The sequence below is a fragment of the Ailuropoda melanoleuca genome, chromosome 6, assembly GCF_002007445.2.
Source record: "Ailuropoda melanoleuca isolate Jingjing chromosome 6, ASM200744v2, whole genome shotgun sequence".
NCBI lineage: Eukaryota > Metazoa > Chordata > Mammalia > Carnivora > Ursidae > Ailuropoda > Ailuropoda melanoleuca.
The window spans coordinates 57876825-57894506 of NC_048223.1; the positions used below are offsets into that span (position 1 = coordinate 57876825).

At 46.0% G+C, this 17682-nt stretch overlaps 1 long non-coding RNA gene across 1 annotated transcript; it reads left to right on the top strand.

The window, feature by feature from the left end:
• The first annotated feature begins 2449 nt into the window (after nucleotides 1-2449).
• LOC117802585 lies at nucleotides 2450-15747 on the top strand. Its single transcript, XR_004625946.1, has 3 exons — nucleotides 2450-2853; nucleotides 8475-8562; nucleotides 15242-15747. It is a non-coding gene; the product is annotated as an uncharacterized LOC117802585 (long non-coding RNA).
• The last annotated feature ends 1935 nt before the right edge of the window (nucleotides 15748-17682 follow it).

Genomic DNA, 17682 nt, shown 5'->3' on the forward strand with positions numbered 1-17682 from the left:
GTGCGGACAAGCCCCCGTGGGACAGGGTCTTCCTCACTGGCTTCTCTCACCCCCAACCACCAACTTTTTTTTTTTTTTGCCCCCAAATTTATTAATTTGAGAAAGAGAGAGAGAGAGGTAGAGAGAGAAAGAGAGAGAGCAGCGGGAGAGGGGCAGAGGGCGAGAGAGAACCTTAAGCAGACTCCCTGCTGAGTGGGGAGCCCAACCTCAGGACCCTGAGATCATGACCTGAGCCGCCCAGGCTCCCTCCTCCCCAACCACCAACTTTTACTGTCTTGAAACATCAGGGTCTTTGGGACCTCCTGGGAGCAGCTTGGACTTTTAGCTTCTGCATTTGGAGCTGAACAACAGGCAGTCAATCGGCCTAGAAGGATCGGCTACCTAACCTCCACCTGATGTCACCTCCCTGCCCTGAGACAGGGCCCCTGCGTGTGTCTATGAATGGAAAGCGCACAGTTATTCATCACTGAAACCTGTAGGAGCAGAATCACGCCAGGAGGAGATGGCTTCCCTGGGATTTCATTCATCAGAGACGCCTGATCTGGGGACAGCGCTGGGCGCCCGCTAACTCTCCTCTCTGTATTCCCCAGGATCTCCAGTGATTGTATTCGGGTTCCTGGAGGAAGGAGAAAGTTTTTTCAACTTGGAGTTAATCTACCTGGTTCCAGGTTGCTGCAGCCTGTCCCTTTTTAATGGGAAAGAAGTCCTGATCAGTGTCCAGGAGCCCCGTGGGCCACGCAGACCCTGGTGTAAAGATGGTTGCCATTTTGTCAAGTGCCAACAGGGTGCACCGCGGAGCAGAGATCACACAGACTGCCTGTCCGGCAGGCTGATGATCAAAGTGCCCTATGTGTCCCTGTGAATATCTTCAACTCGGTTACATTTTAAAAGAAAATAAACACACCCAGACACCATCTCCTATGTTTCTCCCCCTTCCCCTCCCTCTGATAATGGAACAAACCCTTTACGATATCGATGGCTGACTGGGGGCAAAGGCCACAGACCCTAACTCCACACTAAGGGGCTGGGCTCGCTCTTGAGACTGTGTCAACTGGACATCTAGGTGTATCCGGACCTCTCTTTATCCCTCAGGGAGATCTGTAACTGGATCCAGCTTCATCCTGGATCCCGAGTGGTTCTAGCTAGATCAGACCTAATCTGAAGCCAATTTGAGCCTCTTGCAACAGTCTTAGGGAATCCTTCGCTTTTCCACTGGGAAGTGGGAGCTGCAGAGACCTGCCTGGCCCTGGGGCTCTGCCCAGCTCCCGGCATCCTGCAGGTTTGCTGGGGCCCTCCCAGCCCTGCTCTAACCCCAAGTGAGCTGGCATTGGCTGGTTGGTCTGGTCTCACCCAGGATTCCTGTTTGCCTTGGCCTCTGTCAAGGAGGCAGGGAGCCCGAGGAGCCAAGGGGTTAAGCAACAGCTTCCCAAGGGCGAATTCCTGCCCAGCGCCTGGTATCTGGTTCCCGAGCCAAGCATGGGTAGCTCTGTGTCTGGTGATTCCTGATTCCTCTGCACACTGCATGCTGGCTCTCTTTTCTGGCCTGGAGGTGCCCTCCCAGAAGGAGCTCAGTCGAGGGGTCCGACGGCCACAGCCCAGATGTAGATCTTACGTGGGAACGCTCCCACCAACTGAATTCTCAGAACATATAGTAAGGCCCCTTAGGGCCGTTCTGGAGTTCTGTTAGCCTTTCCTCCAGGCCCCACTTAATCGACAGGGCCAGGTGTTCTTTTAGATACTTCAACTACGCAAGTGCTTGATATCAGGGTGGTTTAAATGTCAGAGGGGCAGGGCATGGCATAATGTGGGAGGCTGGGACTTAGGACAAGCAGATAAGAGCCTTCTTTGTCACGATGACAGCTTTCCCCAGCGTCACCCACCATTTCTCAGATCACCCTGTGTTACCAGGTTGTATCTGATTATTTTTGCGCATAGGTTAGAAATGTATGAAAGACAGTCTGAATTTCTCGCCCCTCCTCTTGAACAAAGCTAATACTAGACTGCAGCGAGTTGGTGTTCGTCTATCTCCAAGGGCCGGAAGGCGATAAGCTAGGGAAAGCCTGCTCCTCTCCCCATTTTTACATGCGATTCTAGAATCTGCTGGGGACCAACCTGTTTAAACCCGTCGTGGCATAATTATGAGTAGCTCCTTTTGCTCTCAAAAGGGACAGCTGGCCGGTGGATTATATAGTCATCTGAGGTATAGAGGACATCGCATTCACTTTGGCCATGTTCCTTCCAGATGTGCAGAGAGCCTGCTAAGGCTGGAGAGGCTGAGGGTGAGAAAGGGAAGTGACTCGTCCACGCTCACGCGGTGAGTCAGTCACAGAGCAATTAATGAGAACCCAAGAGCTTTGACTAAGGCGCTACTCACCCCGGGCCCCGCCCTGCTAAAGGAATAGAACAGAATGGACGAAAATTGGTTGAAACAGCACACCAGTGCCAAGATGTGAGTAAAGCAGTGGGGAGAAGACTAGCAACCGAAGATAACTGGAAGACAAAGGGAATCCCTCAAAATATGTTGGTTGAGAAGAGAGTGCCCGCGTGCCCGAGCACGTGAACGGGCTTTAGGAGTCTCACAGAGGGGCGGGCGCGAAAGAATACTGTACAAGAGCGGACCCATCATAGTGGGAGCTCAGGAGCTGCCGGATGATGAGTGAATCCATGAGTTAGTTACAAGTGACCGCAGGGAGAAAAGAAGCGTGAAGGAGTCATTGCAGACAATCTCAGCAGACTGCGGGGAGGAAGCACTAAGCTCCTCGATGCTGGCAGGTGGCACAGGGCCGAACCCGCAGTGTGTGCTCCGAAGGACCTCGGGCTCCCTCCAACCCTACCCCAGTGTTGCTTAGTGAGGTGAGTGTAGAGCTGGCTTCTGGAAGAGGAAGTATGACCAGGAGAAAGGGGCAGGACGCTGCCTGGCCAGAGCCCAGTGTGCATGAGGAATGTGTGGGGACAGTGGGCAGACAGGCCCGCCTGGAGCACAAGGGCTGGTGTGGGGGGAATCAACAGTGATGGAAGAAAAGAAACAAAGAATGTCTGCCCAGCATCCTCATTTTTTTGGTTTTATGGGAAAATGGTGAAACTCTTTCTTGCAAGCTGCGATTATAGAGGGTGGGAGTAGGAGAGAAACCACAGCGATTTTTTTTTTTTTGGACCGAAAAAATGTTTTCCCCAAACTAAACAAAGTTAGATTGAGAAATTCAACATGGTACCTTAGGGACCTGGTAGCTCATTGCTACCCGGAGGCCCGCCTTCCCACAGGCGCCTGCTTCAGCCTCTAATGGCTGTCTGGGGAGGAGAAGGGGACGCTTCAGCTTTTCACGATCCAAACAGTGATGGTTCTCTTTCTGCAGAGTAGTTTTTGTCCCCTATGAGGGCACTGGAGTCTTTTGTGGTCGCACCTTTCTGTGGGCCTCGGCAGCACAGGTGAGTGTGCGCCCCGCCCACTCACCTGCCCAGGGACCAGACTCCTCCTTCAAGACAGCTGGGAGCCTGGGACTTCAGTGTGGTCCTCCCTCATTTCGTGCCCTCAGGGGTGGTGGCTGAGTGTTACCTAAAAGGTGATTTCCCTGGAGATGGGGATTAGCATCATTAAAGAAACAAAGGCATCCCTTAATTACAAGCCTAAACCCTAGCCTTCAAAGACAGCTGGAGGAAGAAAGCGGTGCTGGGGCCTGGGTGGTCTTGCTGGTACCACTTCGGTGATTTGATTCACTGAAACCATTCATTTTAGGACTGCCTTTTTTTTTTTTTTTGCCTTTTTTTTCTTTTCTTTTCTTTTTTTTTTTAACAGAAAGGTGGGACCATTCAACCTTCTTTAGCAAGTCACAGTGATTTTTAAGTAAATAAAAAAGTCAGTAGCCCCAGCTACCATCTCCCGTGTCAGACGCAGTGTGTAACTATCCGCAGCATGGGGAAAAAAAACAACAAAAGAAAAACACTGCAACGGCTCAGTTGCCCATTGTGAAGTTATATTTTTATTTACACGAAATTCTTTTTCTCAACCATTTGATTTTTGTTAACTACTAGATCGACATCGAGTCAGGTCTTATACCTTAAATTGTTGTTCACTTGGGGTGCCAGGGCTCCTGTTCGTTATCTGCGAAGCTGGAGGCCCTGAGGCCACCAGCACAGTCCCACGGGGGTGAGATTTTCTCTGCTGGTTCTCCCCTCTCTCCCAGGCCCCTACTGAGGTCTGAGCCACGAAGCCTCAGGTAGAAATCTGGGCCTTGGACCAGCTTGGGGTGCTGGGGAGGCCTTGATGGGCCCAGTCTCCGCATGGGACAGGAGTGGGACAGGGATGCTTCAGGGTGCCCCTGCTTCGGCTCTGGGGCTTCTGAGTGGCCGCTGGGTGTGGGAGAACCCAGATCCTGCTTCTTCTGGAGTGTGTCGTGGGGACAGCCCCATCCTCAGTGGGGTGGGGGTGGAGGGGTGGAGGGGTATTTCTCTGTCTCAGACAAGAGGCAGGGGCTGGCCTCCAGTCCTGGCACATTTCAAGTGTGGGAAGGAGGCACCCTGTGCCTCTCCCGAGCACCCCAGGCAGCTGGCTTGGATCCTGGACTTTTGCAGTCATGGGTGCCAATGTCCATGCCAGGGACCCAGAAGCTGTCTGTCTAGGTAGGTAAGGGCTGACGCCCAGGGCCAACCTAACTTTTTTCCAAGCAACTGAGATTAGCCAATTGGAAAGATATCCTCAGCTCCATCCCAGCCTCTGTCATATCAACGGAGGGCGGAATCGAAGGTCTCACCAGAGACCTCCCCCTGTCCCTCCCCACCAAGCCAAATGGGTTAATGACAGGGCAAAGTGCCTTACTCCTTCTTAAAGACAGGGCCATGGCCATATAAAGTCCTACAGTTGTTCACCTTCACAGAGACAAATGATTTATTTCAAATTCCATTTTGCTCATGGCTAGCTCTTCCTGAATAGTCTCCAAAACGCTCCCGTGAAAGCAACTTACACAGCGGTTCTGCCTCATGGACTGACCCAAAAAGGGTCCTGTGGAAAAGAACTGCCAAAGGGGCATAACAGAGATTTTTCTCAGCCAGGCCCAGGGTGTGGGGCCAGGAGGGTGGGGGGGGGGTTCCATTCGGTCCCCAAGATGAAGAACACATCTGCCTTTAGTAAGAAGCTGGACTGGGGGCTTTCTCAGTTTTCTCTCCTCTCCTGAAGCTACAATTCACTTCTACCATAATTCTAGGTCACTGTCAGAATAACCATCTACCCAGAGCGGCCAGTGAGCGTGCGTCGGGTAAAGGTAGCAAGAGCTCCTGGAAAGTGGCAGAAAGAGGGATTATTCCACAAATGGTGTGGGACCCATTTGGAAATGGTTGGCCCTTTGGAAAAACGAGTTAAGCTTAAGTTGATTTTTACTTTACTCTTTGCTCCCAATAAATTCCTTGTAGATAAAACTTAAAGATAACAATTGAAACCATAAGATTTAAAAATCAAGGGTGACTTTGCTGATCATCTCTGTAAGGGACGTCCTAGAGGTCCTCTGTACCTTCTAGGTAGACTTAAAAACCATACATTCCATACCATAAAAGCATGTATACCTTTGTGTGACAAAATCACTTTTAAACAGGGGAAGTATTTGCAACACATAATAGAAACACAGGACTAGTTTCCTTAAATTACAAAGAGCTAGCACAAATCAATAAACAAAAGGCAGAATAACCCAGTAGAAAACTGGGCAGAGTATATAAACGAGCAGTTTGTAAGAAAAATAATATAAATGCCCAGTAAGCACTTCCACGTGAAATTGAGGACACACGTCTAAGTGTTAACAGGATACCGCTTTTCACCTAACTGGCAACGACAGTAAAGTTTTATAGTAATTACTGCCTGTGAAGGTATGTGGAGGAACAGGTATGTGCAAATATTGTTACGGGGACTATCGACTGGTGGTCATTTGCCACTAGTAAGATTCTTCTAAGAGCAATTTAGCAACGTCAGTCATAATTGTCAATGTACGTCATCTTTGATCCAGAAGTCCCACTGCTTGAATTTAGCCCACAACTACCTTGGCAAAATCCTACCATGACACCTGGGACGAGGATGTAACTTTACAGCATCGTTGGGAGTGGCAGAAAAGCTGGGCTCCACTGAGACTGGTTAGAAAATACAACTCTATAAAGAAGTTTCTGGAAAAATGTTCTGAGTTGATTGGTGGATCTTGATATAGGGGGTCATTGATTTTTTTTTTTAATAAGTAGAGAATGATAGCCAGGCTCTGGACAAGGTATTAGCAATATCTGACAAAGTTCTAAAATGGTGTGCCTCTTTAGCAAAAAACCAAACAAACTGTCGCGCATATCCCCCTATGGCAATTCAATAATATTTATACAAATTCTTTGATGCTCCTTCCCCTGAGAGGTGAGGTCTATGCCTCATCCCCTTCAAACCGTGCAGGCTTTGGGGACTGTTCTGACCAACAGGGTTTGACAGAAATGACAATACGTGATTCTGACTCCGTGTTATGAAAAGTGTTGCTGCTTCTGCCTTGTCTCTAGAACTCTTGTTCTCGAAGCCTTCAGCTGCTAAATGAGTGGTCAGGCTGCCCTGAAATCACCAAACTAGCATGGGAGAGAGGGCAGCCGGGCAGCCCCAGGTCTCCCAGGCTTTTTTGGCTGTAACCGCAAAGGGTACCAAGCCCACCACACAGCCAAGCCCTTCCCACCTTCCTGACCCTTGGAAACCCTGAGAGGGAGATAAGAAAATGCTGGTGATGCCTTAAGCCTCTGCATTTTGGAGTGATTTGCTGCACGACAATAGGTAACAGGAACAATTGTGATCCCAAATTTTCATAGATGGGGTGTGTGTGTGTGTGTGTGTGTGTGTGTGTATGCACTCTCTATAATATTTGTATAAATTCAATCATGCATGCACATTTGCTGTATTTTGCATAATTGTGAGGAGTAGAGAAGAAACTGCTGGAGGGATTATTTTGGGGGTCGTGGGCTGGGAAGCAGGGAGGTCATTTTTGCTGGAAATTAAATGGTAATGCTTTATGATTGCTTGCATGCTGTAATTTTTCTTTCCTTTGGAATCTTTCAAACATTTTACCTGGCTTGGGAAGAGACATATTAGCTTTTCCAAAGAAGATTCTTTTCCAAAGAAGAGTCTGCACAGTACCAACTCTGGCTGAACAGTAGCAACGTACTTACCACCATCTGAAACTGACTCCAGTCATTGATCATGTAGGCTCTGAGGTCAGGCCACATCAGTCCACATCCTGGCTCCACCATTTCCTGTCCACTCTGAACCTCAGTTTCCTCTTCTACAAACTGCAAATAATACTAGTACCTCCTTATATTATCTATTGCTACACAACAAATTACCCCCAAATGCAGCAGCTTAAATAATTCTTTGTTATATTACAGTTCCTGTGGGTTATGAGTCTGGGCATGGCTTAGCTGGGAGCTTCTGGCTCCACGTATCTCATGAGGTTGCGGTCAATCTGTCATCCAGGGCTGCAGTCCCATCCGAAGGTTTGACTGGGGGAGGCCCCTCTTCCACGTCAATGCGTGTGGTTGTTGGCAGGATGCTATTTCTTGCAGGCTGTTGGACTGAGGGTCTCAGCTCCTCACTGGATTGGCTGGGAGTCTCCTTCAGTTCTCAGCCACATAGGCCTCCCTACAGGGCAGCTCACAGCCTGGCGGCTGGAGCACCCAAGATAGAAGCCAATGATTCTATAACCTAATCTTGCAAGTGACATCCCATTACTTCTACCACACTGTCCTTTAGAATGAAGTCTATAAATCCAGCCCACACTCAAGGGGAGGGAATTGTACAAGGAAGTGGATGTCAGGAGGTGGGGGTTATCAGGGGACATCCTAGAGGTTGCCAACCACAGCACCGGTTGGATGGTCAGGAGGATTAAATGAATTAATGTCTGAAGCACAGAGCACAGTGTTTGAGACAGCATTTGCTCAGTCAATGGAAGTTCTAATTCATGTTATAGATTCCTGTCTTTGTTTAACAGTAAGTGCCCAAGTGCCCTTTCTGTAAAAAATTTACAGCGAGATTTCAGCGAAGCCCTTTTGCCAACAATGTACTAACTCATCCTTGTTGCTCTTTTCCTGGAACTCACGGAGCAGGATCCCTTAGGAGCAGTGCCCGCCAGGATCTGATATGGCTGACCCTCTCAGAGCCCTGGGCCTCTCATTATGGCTCATCATTTACTCACACTTTGTGTGGATTTTTAGCACCTACAAGGAGGCAGAAGCTCAGGTAGGGACTGTGTGAGCCAGGCAGAGAGAGCTAATGCCTTCACAGAACATACAGGTTGTTGAGGGGATGGGGACAGAGAAATGGCAGCTTCAGCCATTCTTGGGCCCTATTAGTCCTGCTAACAGGGGAGGTGTAAGCCTAAATGATTGCTGAGGGTAAATGGGAGGTTTGTTATTAGTTTTTACATTTAATTTCCGAGTCCTTAATTTATTTAATTAGAACACATTTACTATTTTATATTTAGGAAACTTACCGATGCCGAGTGTGCCTTCATGTATGGTAGAGGCAGAAAAGTCAACTTCTTGGCAACCTTACGGGATTGGGTTCACGAGGTAGGTGACACCGTGGTTCCCTAGGAGACCTAGCCCTGATTAAGAGCTAGGACTCACATGAGTGTGGTCATCCTCCAGGACCCTTAACTATTCTTTGTAGGAGCCTCTGTATAGTCTCAAAAGTATATATTCAGTTTTAGCCACTATTTTATGAAAAAATAAGCAGTTGCCACTCGAGTGCTCGCTATGGCCTGTATGTTAGACAAAGAAAAGAAGCAGCAGGAACTGTGGACCCACGAGCAGTTTATTATCTCTTCACAGAGACCAGGGGTTCCTGGAGTGGACAGCCCAACATGAGCTCTTCTGCTGAGACCCAGGCATGTCTGAGCACAACAATCAATCTGTGAAACGGTAAAAGGCCAAGGGATCATTCTGGATGGCTCTAGCTGTCATGAACAGAACACTTAGCAAAGTGGCCAAAACAAAATGCTGCCTATTGTCTTGCATAACAAGAAGTTTGGGGGCTGAGTAGTTCAAGGATTAGTTAATTTAGAGGCTGATATGGAAGTCCTGGTTTCTTCCCATCTTTTGGCTTCTCCATCCTCAGCAATGTTGGCTTTTGTCTTCGGGCTTGCCTCTTCATGCTTGCAAGATGGCTGCCCCAGCTCCTGACTTCACGAACCTTCGGTAACTGCACTGAGAGGCAAACAAACCAGCCACAAATTAGCTGCATGACAGGCCACATATGATATGCCTGATTTTGTAGAAGAGAGAATACATAGGTGAAAGAATGGGAATGGAGCAGTGATTTATCTACCTTGTATTATATGAATTAAGTTATGCGTTGATTTTTTTTTAAAGATTTTATTTGTTTATTTAAGAGGCAGGGGAGCATAAGGGCAGAGGGGGACAGAGGGTGAAGGAGAAGCAGACTCCCCTCCAAGCAGGGAGCCCAATGTGGGGCTCGAGCCAGGACCCTGAGATCATGACCTGAGCCGAAGGCAGACGCTTAACCGACTGAGCCACCCAGGAGCCCCAGTTATGTGCTCACTTGCAGTGACAATTGCTCCTTGGATACTTTTGGGATCCACTTATTTCTAAATTTCAAAGAATGTATTCTCTCAGTTCATGGTCCTCCAACAAATGTCCTTTTGAGAACATGAATCGGGATCTAGGATGACCATCATAGTAGGCTTGAATCAATCAAAGGACAACAACAAGAATCCAAAAACATTCAACAAGCAGAGAAAAAAGCCAAAAGAATATAATTACAGAGTGCAAAAGTTCTCAAAACCTTTTAGATCTTTCCTTCTTACTCAAGATTCCCCTTTCTGTGTGGGCCAACAGAGAAAGAAAAGAAAATCACTTCTCCAAGGCATGTTTTCTAGAGCGAGCTGACCCAGAGTCTTTATGAGATGAGCTGAGAGTTAATTCATAATTATATATACAGCAAACAAACCTCACCACGAAGGTAACCCCTTATCTTACCTAATTCTATGGTATTAAAATTTATTCGTTCAGTCAGCAAGTAGTTTTAACGCCTACTGTGTGACAAGCATTTTTTTAGGCTCAAGTCTTGTCATGGTGCTCCAATTTTCTCCTTCTAATCTGCATCAGGCATTTGGTATATGTATCTGTTATATCATGATTTTCTAAGGCACATTCTTCCAGCAAATATTATGTTATGTAAGCTATGAGTTCTTTTATGTTCATAAGGTAGTCCTTACTGGCTTGAAATGTAATAGCTTCTTTCACTCACATTCTCCCTTGTTTTATTTGTGCAAATCTCAGCAAAATCTTGTGTGACTGTATTTGTCAGTGTCACTCCATAACAAACAATCCCCAAATCTCAGTAATTTACATCAGTAGTTTCTTATTCACAATACATGTAGATTATGGGTCTGTTGTGGCTCTATCCCATGGTTTTTCTCATTCCAGGTTGCAGTGGAAGGAGTAGTCTTTATCTGGGACCTGCTGTTCTCTTAGAAGGGGGCAGCAGAGCAAGGGACCAAGCTGTACCACAGAATCCCATTTAAAGCTTCTGCTTATAATGGCATGTATCATGTCTATTCACACGTCCTTCAAAGTCAATTCCATGATCAAGCTGGGCTGGGGGGGCCCATACTTGACCCATAAGGATATATAATCCTTTTATTTTTTAAAAAAGATTTTATTTATTTATTTGAGAGAGAGAGAGAGAGCACACGAGAGCAGGGGGGAAGGGCAGAGGGAGAGGGAGAAGCAGACTCCCCTGCTGAGCAGGGAGCCCGATGTGGGGCTTGATCCCAGGACCTCAGGATCTTGACCTGAGTCAAAGGCACACACCTAAATGACTAAGCCACCCAGGCCACCCTGGTTGTATAATTCTTTTAAAGGAGAAGGAATAGGGACACCTGCCAGCTCAGTCGGTGGAGCACACGACTCTTGATCTTGGGGTTGTGAGTTCGAGCCCCACCTGGGCTGTAGAGCTTACTTAAAAAAATAAAAAATCTTAAAAAAAAAATAAAGGAGAGGGGCACCTGGGTGCCTCAGTCGGTTGAGCGTCTATCTCTTGGTTCTTGGCTCAGGTCATGATCTCAGGGTTGTGGGATCAAGCCCTGCATTGGGCTCCGTGCTCAGCGTGGAGTCTGCTTGAGATTCTCTTCCTTCTCCCTCTACTCTTCCACCCCACCCCTGCTCGCATGCTCTCTCTCTCGCTCTCAAATAAATAAATAAATCTTTTTAAAAAAATAAAGGAGAGGGAACAAATAATTGCGAACAATACTGTGATCTAACAGTAACCATCTGGCTTTTGCCCAAAATATTGAGGAACTTAAGAGAACATTGTTTTTCTTGGCCTACCTTTCTGTCCATTCACTGAAGGACAGAAAAGACACAGCTCCCCAAACTGGGCACACACGACCCAGGAGAAAGGAAAACCATCGTTCTAAGGGGACTGAACTAAGCCCAGCGTTTGATAGAGGGTTACATATTTTTGAGTTTTAATAAACAAGTATAAAACCACATGACCACAACACCCAGGTTTGTCAAAGGATTGCTGGAGTTTATTCAGCACGACGCTGGCGACTTCACTAGCGCCCAGCTTGTTTTTCGTTTCTTGGTATTCGAAACCAAAAGAAGGGAAAGTGATGGCTAGTACTCACGCTCATGCCTGTCTAATGTTTTGGAATTGGCTTAGGTTGTGCTTCCACGGCCGTGAGTGGTAGTCGCAGAAACGATGAACGCAGCTAAGACAGACATGCTCTACTTGGAGAATCTGAAGTAGGATTGGGAAGGGCAGGACAATAGTTGCCTTCCTATGAGGAGTAAAATTATAGTGTGACATGTGGTTCATCACCACGGGGACCGAAATCATTGCTGGTCTCAATTTCTGCCATTTGTCAGGAGAAACTGGGACCTCATGCCTGCCTGTTAATATTTTTAACCACCAGCTGCTCCATGCCAGACTCCGTAGGATATCTCACATTTACATATATACACACCTATTTCTACGTATCACTGATTTTTCACTGTAACCCAGGATTTACTCGTAGTCATAAAAGATGGCTTACCTTAGATTTCTTGCCATAAAGCTCTTTCCCTTTATATGACTTCATACTTTCTACAGTTGGCTTAAAGGACACATTTTATGATGAGAAAGCTAAAATGAAGTCTTTCCAAACACCTGCCAAAAATGCAATTAACTAATAAGATGACTACTTCACTCCTCAGCCTGTGGTCTGTGGAGATGATAGATGGATGGATGGATGATAGAGAGACAGATAGATTGATAGATAATAGATAAAGAGTCCCCCACACCTTCACACTTGGTGTAAGAGGAAGGGAAGAAATCACGGTAAAATAGTGGTTTCGCCCACTTGAAATTGGAGAGACTTGTCAAACAAACTACCTCCCCCCTCTGCCAAAAAAACCCCAAGTACTTCTCAACTTCGGTATTCCAATGACCATTGTTTTCCTTAAAGAACACGTTGCTTGTTTTGACTTTCTTTAAAAAAGATTTTATTTATTTATTTGAGAGAGAGAGTACGAGCTGGACGAGGGGCAGAGGGAGAGAGATAAGCAGACTCTCCACTGAATGGGGAGCCCAATGTGGGGCTCGATCCCAGGACCCTGAGATCATGACCTTGAACAAAGCCAGATGCTTAATGGACTGAACCACGCAGGTGTCCCTTGTTTTGACATTTTGTTAATAATGTCTAGCATACTAATGGCTAGCAGATTATGACCAGTCCTTGCTACTTTGTTATGGTAGCCCTAGCAAGCTAATATAATAGATACTTAAAAAACCCAACTTTGGTTCAGTTTGTTTGGAAAAACAAAAAGAACAGTACTTATAATCACAGGGGGCGGGGTGGGCAGGGGTTCTCTGCTTGCCCTGGTCTGGGTTCAGCTTCTCGCTCCATCACTTAACCAGCAATGTGGCCTTGGACAACTTACTTAATCTCTTTGTGCCTCAGTTTACATAAATGTAAAGTGGGGTAAAGTCCTTATCTCACAAAGTTGTTATGAGTATTAAATGAATTCGTGTTTTAAAGCACTTAGAATAGTGCTTCACGCACTGTGACTGATACATAAACATTAAATAAAGAGATGGGAAAGTATGATGAAATCCTGTTTATAGAATCCTTTTAAATGCTGACACATTAAAATAAAAATTCTGTCGAGGACTCTTGTTTCATGGAGGGAATGACTGTTAGCAGCATTCAGAGCTCTCACGTGTGTGCTGAGTTTGGGTTTACGCTGGGACTGCTGTCTACAGTAGATGAATGAGCTCTGTGGACGGCAAAGGTAACGTCCCGTGCACCTTGACAGCAGCGACTGGGAGCCATTTCTGGGAAGGGTTTTCACGTTTTCCAGGGATTTGACAATTGCTGGCTTTCCCCCCAACATTTGTTGTGATGAGAAATATGAAGGAGAAAGTCCAGCATGTGTGCTGAAAATGTTCACAGGTGCTGTTTGCACATGACCTGCTGCAGAACAGGGGTAAACACGACTTGATTCTACTGGTAAAACTTTAACTCAAGATAAACTTGCTGACTGCAAAGCGTACCACATGACTGTTCCATGCGTGATAGCTAATATAAACAGCGTAGGGGGAGCGGAGGCCTCCCAGGGTCCAGGGACCACTGCGTGGACCTTTCTGGAAGGCCAGCCCAGCCACAGTCTGCTCTGCGTTCCTCAGCTTCCTGAGTTGCTTCAGCTTGTGGGAGACAACCCAAGGAAGGGGGACAAAGTTGTAAATCTGGAGCATTGCACAGTTGAATGTGCCAGTGTCTGGTGACTCACTCCTCCCAACCCACTGACTTTTAACACCCACAATGGTTTCTGCCAGGAAATCCCGATGGCCTGTCGATGGCCTAGGTTACATGTGTGACCAACAGAACCTTAAACAGAAATGGCCAGTCATAGAAAATGCATCTTACAAAGCATTTGGGAAAAGAGGAAATTTTCTCCAAAAGGAGATCCCACCTGAATTAGATTTCTGAGGGAATTATTTCTCTGTGATCAAACACTGCCTCTGATACATTGAGAACATTTTTATGAGTGTAAAAATCACTGCAGGAGACTTGAAATAGTTTCCTCTCATGTCAGTTCAATCCACAGAGCTATTAAAATTTTCAAAACTTCAGGGCACCAAGGAAATATATGATCTGAATGCAAGCATCTGAATAACGGCTGACAGAGATGGGAGTGGGTAGGTCCACAATACTTCATATATATTTTTATTTACATAGAACTGACCATTGCATAACCTCACTTACACAAAAAAGAGTTTCGAAACAAGGAATTTTTTTAAACTAAAACAAAACTTAAGAAACACTTTTCTTAGACATATACATCTCTCATAGGAGAAGTAGCCCTAAGCCCTGACTCAGGAAATATTTATGCTTATTGTACACATAGTTTTAACCAGTGTGATTTTCTCGCTTTCATCCCTCAGCACTTAGGAAATTAGGAGTAAAGAGGCCTTTTGCTATAGACACACATGCTGACCGGAAGTCATACTGACAGCCCACAGAAGGGGGATATAGAAAAGTGTGGAAAGCAGACACAAGAATTCTAAAAGGGACAGTAGTTTGGGTCCTCTTAGTGTGCAGGCAAACGTTCTACCTGTCTCAGTTGCCTAAGCACATAACTTTGTCATACAATAGCATTAGAATCGGTTCTCATTATGATGACTTTGAGCCCAATAGAAGAAGAAAAGGTGTTAAATATGAGTTTCCCAGACTCTTTCCAAAAGCAGTCGAGATTGAGTTACATTTCAGAAAGTTTTCTGCCCAAAACATCTTGTCTTTAGTTTCTTCCTTCCTTCTTAAAAATATTTTATTTGATCGATTGATTGATTTAGTTGGTTATTTTCTGGTGCTTTGAGGGACAAGCCCTCAGCTCTCCAGAACAGCTCCTTTCCCAGAGATGGCTGGGGTTGTTACGGTGGTTGCGTACCATGTATCATACATAGAAGTGCGATTATTACATACTATGTGATTAGTATTCGTTTATCTCCTTTAAGAGCCATCTCAGAGTTTCCCTGTTTTGGGATAGTTGAAGCACTGTCTTACTGCTCGAAAGATCTTATTTCTGGAAAGGAGAGGAAATGGGGAAAAGAAATGCGCGGAGGGGATTGTAAGGAGAGGGTACGTCAGAACGCACATTACACTGTCAGTGCTGTTGGGAGGGAAAAAGAGGTTTCCTTTAAAGAGCAAACAAAATTTCACTGTCTCATTTATTTTTACTTTAGCCCACCTCACAGACCTCTAAAACAGCTCACTGTCACCAAATGCCCTTTCAAATGATGCGGAGCTGAAAGAAAAATCGAAGTCACCTCCCCATATGATATGTAAGAAATGTCACATTCCTATCTTCCCAAGGAAAAAAAGTCCAACCGCGGCAACTCTGAAAGCAAGCCTCGTCAGTTGCATCGTTCCTTTCTTCCCACGCACCAAACACGCGTGCGCTCGCACGCACGCATGCGCACGTCCTGTATTAGGGACACTGTCATGTAAGGAACGGGTAGTAACTATAACGGCGGCCTTTACTGCAGACTTCCTATCAGGCAGGCACTGGATCAAGGGGCGACGGCTAATTATCACTTGACCACACCCCTGTGAGGAAACTTAAATCTCCTGAAAGACACATTGCTTGCGCACAACTGAGATGGGATTTGAAGCAAGGGTGCTTATTAACCACGAGGCTATGCTGTCTCCTAGTGAGGTTTAAACGTTTATCCCTGTAAATGGCTCTCATTATCCCAAGGGGCAGGGAAAGGCTGAGGAAAAACAGCCACTTTGACTGGAAAGACCCAGCACAGGTGGTTGGACCCTGCCCTACACAGAAAGAAATTGCGGAGCGCGCCGGTACGGTTTAATGAGTGGCTCGCGGCCTCCGGGGTGACTTCGCGTGAAACCCCAACGTCGGGAGCTGGGAAAGGCCGTGGCCCATGTAGGAAGAAGGCACATCTGGGTGGCTTCTGCAGCAGAAAACCACCTGCTTACACGCTTCCCTGTTCACCAGGACTCTCTCTGGAAAGTGAGTAAATTGTTCACAATCAGACCTGCCCTTTACGGTGTGGGGCTCCCTGCAAACAGAACCCGGGCAATGTGCTCGCAACACAGGCCACCGGTAGTCACACAGCGGCCTTCATTCTGGGGGATGAAGGGCTGGCTGCCTCGGCTCCATCCTCAGTGACTTTAAAGAATAGCGATCTGATTGTGCAGGGATGGCCACGTGGTCCCTGAGCTCTCGGTTTCTCCTCTTTGGAGCTACTTACGAAATGCAGATAAAGCAACTGGAAAGTAGAAGCTTGCACACAGGAGAGAGGTGGGGAGAGAGGAAGGAAAGGAGAGCGAACTGATCTGGGAAATCAACAACCTGTCATCCTAATATACAGAGAAATACGGTAACCTTTGATCAGAATATCATTGTCAACGGTTAAATACAGTGCTAAGAAAGCACTAAGCTGCGCAACGGTACAACAAACCAAGCCTCTAGGACCAGTCGAGCCTCTGAGACCAGACGACAGGTGGGCGGTGACGAAGCAGCCATTACATCATGCCAGAAACCTGCAGAGTCTTTGCCTCCGGGCTCAGCAGTGAGCCCGGCTGAGTAGCCGGTTCTGGGTCTTGGACTTGAGAGCCAAGGTTCAACTCCTTGCTAGTTAGCTTGGGCAAATTTGCCCAGCCTTTCGGAACGTCTCATTCCTCAGTGATTTGTGACATTCCCGAACACCCAGAGTAGGAGCTTCTCGCCCTCACCATCCAGCCCGGGTTGTTCCCTGAGGTCCCCTGGCTCCTGGGCATGAATTCAGTGGCCAGCACAGGACAAGTGCTCCATAAGCATTGGCTGATTGAATGCGCGTGTGCTCTGTAAATATCCATTCACTGACTGCGTCATTATGTGTGAAAACCGAACATTGAATCATAATTCTCCACCTCATTCCATTAAACCCAAAACACAGTGTCCATATTTCTGATTTAGGGGGGAAACTGTCATTTTAAGGGAACGTCCATGAATGTCCTAACCTTGAAAATTAAAAATTCTGCTATTAAAAGCAATACAGGCTCATTGTAGAAAAATCTAAAAAGACTTAAAAAATACTCCTTAAAATACTTAAAAAGCCAGAAACAATCACCTGTAATCTCAAATCCTGCCACTTAGAGATAGTTAACATGTTGGTGTGTTTTTCCAATTTTTTTCTTTATATATAAACGGACACTTATACATATTTAAAATTATGATTATATGGAATATATGACTGTGTATCTGCCCTTTTTTTGAGTGCTACAGATTGGGCATTTTCCTTCATAAACAACTATCTTGGAAAATAGGATTTTAAAATATCTACACAGCATTCCATCACATGGATGGAATCCAATTTTTTTCACTTTTTCCTTATTTTTGTACATTGAGGTTGTCTCTCACTTTCCCTACATCACAAATAATGCTTCAGCGATAAATACATCTTCAAAATCATTCCACACACTTCTGATATTTTCTTAAGACAAATATCTAGAGGCAGAATCACTAGGGCAAGAGATATAAGCACGTTGAACAGCTCCTGTTACATATTTCTTAAAATATTTTAAAATTTTTTCTTAAAACATATAAGGGCTATCTAAAGAAAGTTATGGAGAGAAATGACAGGTTCTGGTTTTTGGTTTTTTGGGGTTTTGTTGTTGTTTT